Raw genomic sequence first — 6,338 nt, forward strand, 5'->3', positions numbered from 1 at the left:
ATGCGACGCAGCAGAGGCAGCAGCAGCAGCAGCAGCAGCAGCGGAGCGCACATCCATCTGAAAGAAATAATGACATCATCAAACACTGACAACAACATGAAACGCGGGACAGAGATGACAAACCGGACTGGGTGACGTACAAATCTCGTACGGCTGCTCAGTCCGGGGGAGCCGGTGAAACTCGACTTAAACAGCGTGGGCGCAGTCACATGGCAGAGTCGGAGAGAGAAGTCCAGGCAAGTGCCCCGTTTTTTTTTTGGTGCGTCATGATACCTGGCACGCTGCTTTCTGCCGGTCGGCGGCGCAGCGCGAGGACAGCCGTCTGCTCTCTCCGCCGCGCGCCCACAGGAAGCTCCGAAGAGGTGATGAGGAAGACACCGCACGCCTCCGCTGAGATGGCTGGTTCAGCTCCGGGAGACACGGGGACTCTGCTCCGGCCGCATGTGTCTTCCAGGCACAGAGAAAAGAGGAGGAGGAGGAGGGCGGGGGCGGAGAGAGGGAGAGAGGGGAGGCAGGGAGAGATTTGGCCGGCGGTGAGGAGGGATCACCAGCCACTCCCGCTGGGGTTTCGAGGAACTCCGGCTCCTGGCTGAACAGCTGGCTGTCACTGCCTCTCTGTCTCAGAGGTTGTAGGTCGTTTGGTCATTTGTGAGTGATACTGAAATTCCACCAGTCTCATATTCAATAACGTAATCCTATCAGGTGCCACTTTTTAATAAGGAACCATTTACAAAACATGTATTAATGGTAAATAAATAATTTATCAATGCTTTACAGAGGCTGTTAAAAATCCCTCTGGTTTAATCTTTCTATATGTTATAAATGTTAGTAATCCATCAATGAAGGGACACGACTTTCTAATAAGCTATCATGTTTGCATTAGTCATTAATAAGTCATTAATCAATTAATACATTTTTTACAATAATTCATCATATATTGTGAATGTTAATGTTAATGATAATAATTAATATTAATATAATAATGTTAATGTTAATTATGGACCCCAGGAAGAGTTGTTGTTTCCAAGGCAACACTAATCCCAATAAACAAACATGAAATGGTCACCGTCCATTGGAGTGGTCTTCCTAACAAATGAAAAGAGTGAAGGAGGATGAACACCAGTCAAAAGGATTTGCCAAGACAACCCCAACGTTGTTCTAATTAATGCACTGTAAATGATCTATAAAGCACTAATAAAATATTTCAAAGACAACTTAAATGCTTATAAGGTGCCTTACAAAAAAAAAGGTAAAAGTGTTTTACTATTTCGGTTCACATTCAACCTCAACCATCAAGTGAGGAAGAGAAAATGTCTGACAAAAGATTCAGTGTTCAAACCTTAATGTACACTCAGGTTTGCATTTTATTTACACAGTAACAGCTCTGTTGGAGATGAGTGGCTCCAATCAATCATTACACCATTTCAGTCTGTGCATATTTTCAGATTATTGATCAGTTCTCACCAAGTGCAGTGCAAATGTGATTAACATCCTGCAGGATTTCAAATTCACTTGTAGCTCGAGGCCACAATTATTCTTAAATATAATTAACTTGATGCATTTTAATTTATTCTTAGTATACTGTATAGATTTAATGTTTTGCTGTATCTTCACTAAATATGCACATATGAAATTTGACATTTTTAGTCATTTTGTCTCATCGTGACACATTTTACTCTTCACATTTGTACTAAATCTGCTTTTTTGTCGTTGGTTTGTTTAAATTGTGTGTGTCTTTGTGTACCTTGTTAATATTTGCTGCTGCAAAGGCCCAGTTTCTCAGTGGTGTTCATTCACATTAAATGTAATCTTGTCTCATGTTATAAATATAAATTAATCATGTACCACGAAAACAGCATGCACAAACTCTTAAATTGTTTGCTTCAAAGGCTTTGAAAGGAGGGAGTGGCCAGGGTTGTAAATTCCAGGTTGTTATATAAACTGTCCCCTCCTTGTCTGCTGCCACAATCACCCAAATGATGGGGCCCCATTTCAGACAAACACCTATTACACCAAGAGACATCAAACAAACCTAATAGTTGGGTGGAAGCCATGTACGAGGAGAAATTATGTGATGGCGGTGTGGTCTGCAATGTGTAGGTGAATCAGTATCCTTATAGTGAAACTCCCCCAGGTACAGTGTGTGATGGCATTGCCATGGAAACAATGTGGCCAGTTGATATTTTTAACCCTAGGGGTCTTTTCCTCCTACACAGCAGTGTTGAGTTAAAGTTGAAGTCTGTTATGTTGTTAAAGAAAAACACCCATCGGTCATTCTGTATCTGTGGTCAGAGATCACCCAGAATTCAGACTATTAACAAATATTAACAGCCTTAAAATAATTTACTTTGACCTCACACATACTGATAATTATTAAAACATAAAACACCTAACTTGTCTGTCTTTAGGGACTGAATTGCTGATCTGTTGCACATTCATTAATATAATATAAGGACTTCAAGGCATAAAGCTGTTGGGATTTGCATAACAGATGCAATGTATATCATTTTTGCATAAACTTGTGATTTAACCAGAATCTACTTTTTTTGTCTTCACAATTAACACAACCCATTTTTTTTCAACTGGAAAATAGAATCCTTCATACAACGATGTAAATTACAGGGTGTAACTGCACTAAACAACTGTGTATGGAGAGAATGAATAATAACATAGGCCTATATGCCCATGTTTAACACCTGGAACACCAGCTTGGAAATGTTATCAAAATTCCTTATTTGGGTCCCACAAAGACTAAAGTAAATATATCTATTAATGGATAAACCTAGTCACAACGTCCCTAGGACAGATCACATTCCATCTGTCATGTTACAAAGCAGTGAGGGGGATTATTGTCTCGTTAGCTACAGGCACCAATGGGAATTTTAATGAAAAGCAGCTAATTGGACAAAATAAGCTCTGACGTGGCTGCTTTCGCAAGTCATGTGCAAACATCAGCTGAAGAGCTGTAACATGAGTGGCACATGATAGAGGGGGATTGTGTGATGAGGGAAGAGAGTGTGAACAAAAAGGGAGAGACAAGATATAGGCAACAGCGAGAAAAACACCTGCTACGTGGGAGGACTTAGCTCATGTATAAATTAACAGCTGGGGGGTATTGCTTTCTTTTGACAAATAAGTCTCTCTCAAAGCTGTTTGCAGGCACTAAATGTTCTCTAAGCCAGTGGTTCCCCACCTTTTCTGCCTGACATAACCCCCACAGCCCCTCACTGGTGAACTCAAGTACCTTTCATCAACACCATCTGTGATGTTCCAAATGTGTTCATTTGTATTTATTTTAAACTGGATGTTACACACTGTTAATTATATAAAAGTGTATATTATTACAGTCATTTTTTCATACAATTGAGCTGTCAATGATTTGGTCAAGTTTGCATTTGTGCTACTACACAGCTGGACATTTCCACCATTTATCCATTACTTTTAGCTGCAGTATTAATCTATTACTGTTAGCTAACTATTTAACTGTTTATTCATCACTTTTAGCTAACTATTTGAGCTGTTTATTAATTCTTTTTAGTGGTTTCAACTTCTCTGCTTGGTCACTTTCTAACTTTTCACGTACTCTCACTTGCAACAGCAACAGCTGGTGTTCAGGTGTTACAGTTGACACAATATGTGTATAGTATATATACCGTATACACGCCATGGAAATACCCTCTGAGGTGCCCATGGTTGAGAATCTGCTGTAAGGAATGGCCTTAATGTCCTCTTTGTGTCAAAAGCGCACATACTTTTAGATTACTCTCCTGGTATTGACAGAAAGTAGGCTTTACTAGCACTGGGACTTCATTTTAATGGTTAAATAGGAGTTCTCATGCAGCACAGTGTCTGACTGTCTCACATAATTACAGATACTCATTAGTGAGAGAACCAGTGGTGCTTTAAATGTTCTGACAAAGCAGCTGCACCACACAATTTAGCTTTAGATGTCCAAATGCAGTTTTCGTAGACCTATATGGATTTAACAACCCCAAGCCTGTAAGTGTCTCTTCGGTGGCCCAAGGTAGCGCTTGATTTACCCCAATGTTGGGTTCTGCTTTTAAAAAAGTTTGTGGGTTAAGTGAGTTGGTGAAATAAGGTCTGGAAGAGATGAAAATTCAACAGTAAACCAGATAATCCTCTCTGCCACATCCCTCATGAAGTCACTCGACCCAGACTAATATGCTCATAAAAAATGACAGCAACGTAAAACATGTTTTGAGAAAATATGGTCAAACTGAGGTAAAATATGGAATAGAAGATGTACCAAATTCAATTTTAAATTCACCCAAATTCTTTAATATTCTGTGTGAATTGACACATGCTTTGAATCTGGCAAATTAACATCTGAGAGGGTTAAATCTATTATTAGCCCAATACCAAACACCCACTGTGATGACCCAAGGGTGCCGCTATTTTATAGAGGGATCAACTTAATGAGCACGGTTAAAAAATTGTATTTCATTTTACTTAATGAGAGGCTTTCATCTGGAGAGAGAAGGCCTACTGAAGAGCAAAATGGGTTTTGTAAGTCGAGGTGATGCCATGATGATATCTTGGGGACTGCACTGGAACAATAATGCAACAAGATAGTGATCTATAATGTAAGCCATAAATGTATGATATTACTCAAAGTGCTTCCTGACCACTCCCCTCACAGACCGGATAATTATGGAAGCTGGTGTTCTTATCTAAACACACGAACAGACTCAAGTCAGTTTCACACTGTATTTTAAAACATACATGACAGGCAGCCACTCAGTTTGCTGACAGGTTTTACTCAGTTTTTTTTTTAAGCAATGCTGCCCTCTTGTGTCGTAGTAAACCCTGTTCTCATATCATTACATGCTAATTCCATACAATCTCTACTCACTAAATATAACCATAATAACTTTGACAGAACAGGACAAAATAAAAGTTGATCATGTGATGGGATATCAGATACAAAAGCATAACAAATGCGCTCCTTTTTATTATTATTATTATTATCAATAATAATAATAATATTAATCATAGTAAAATACTGCCTGCATCATGTTCATTTCAAGTAACACATGATCCTTCACTGCCTCAGAGTACTCTGTAGCCAATACGTTTCATAAATATGCGAACCAATCTAAATCCTTAATTTGTTCACTCCAAAGCAAGTAATGGCAAAATCTTCAAATCTCTTGATAATCTTAAAAAAATAATTTCCATCACACCAAATGTAATAAGACATATTTATTTATTGTAAACTTTCGGAAAAGGCAGGGATGAGTGAACACATCAGACTGAACCTCGTGGCAAGCAGTTGCAATTGCATGGAAATTAACATCAGGGGCCATATTATTGCATCTTCTGCGATCAGTAGAGCTAACTGGGAATCACAACAAGGGTCAAATGACCATCAAAGTTCACTATAAGACTCAACTATCTTCCAATCAGCACTCCTGTCAAAACACTACATCCCTGGATTATCGGGAGCAGGAAAGCAATGCGGAGAAGTTGGCATGGTAATTCTTTTGCACGGCAAGTCTTTAAAACACTGGAATGTGGTCTGAAATTCTGAGGCATGCAAACACAAAATGTACAGAATGGCTGTAAAGTGTAGATTTTTCAATAGCTTAGCACACACACACACACACACACACACACAAATATACATGAGCTGATGAATTAAGTGACCAACATGGGAAGACATGCGAGAGAGCAGCAGACCCTTCCACACATTCACTAACACTGACCTGCTCAGACGTACAAACATTTGTTTTTAAAAAGGTGCGTCCAAGTGTTTGGCCTTGAAAGGCAAACCAATATCTGTCAATGTGAATAATCAATGCTAATGTTTGTGCGAGTTCATGACCTAGGCTGTTAAACTAATACCTTTGCATTCAGTGTGAATCAGACATGACCCTTTTGGACAAAGACAAACAAATGTACAGTCTACTATATTATATACACTATTTACATATTGTTCAGTCTAATAACAGCATCAATGCTATTGCATACCTCACACATCACAATCCCTATTACAACTGACACCAAGTTGTTCATTTCAAATCAGCAAGCAACCAAAAAATAGCTATATGTTACTCACCACGGCTCAGCAGCTTACCCTCGTTTTCAATATAAATATAGATATATTACTTTGCAAATACTTGCAGACAAAACAGATTAAGCAAATTAGCAATTTTGGTACAAAATTAAAGATTTTTCTCTATTATCCCCAAGTAGAGAAATTTACAGTGGAATGAAAGTGCCAAAGAAGAATGTTTGCTAAGGTAAGCTTTTCCCAAAAATAAAATGCATTTTTTTCAATTGGGACTCATTAAACTACAAAACCATGACAGATTTTC

The sequence above is a fragment of the Enoplosus armatus genome, chromosome 2, assembly GCF_043641665.1.
Source record: "Enoplosus armatus isolate fEnoArm2 chromosome 2, fEnoArm2.hap1, whole genome shotgun sequence".
Taxonomy (NCBI): domain Eukaryota; kingdom Metazoa; phylum Chordata; class Actinopteri; order Centrarchiformes; family Enoplosidae; genus Enoplosus; species Enoplosus armatus.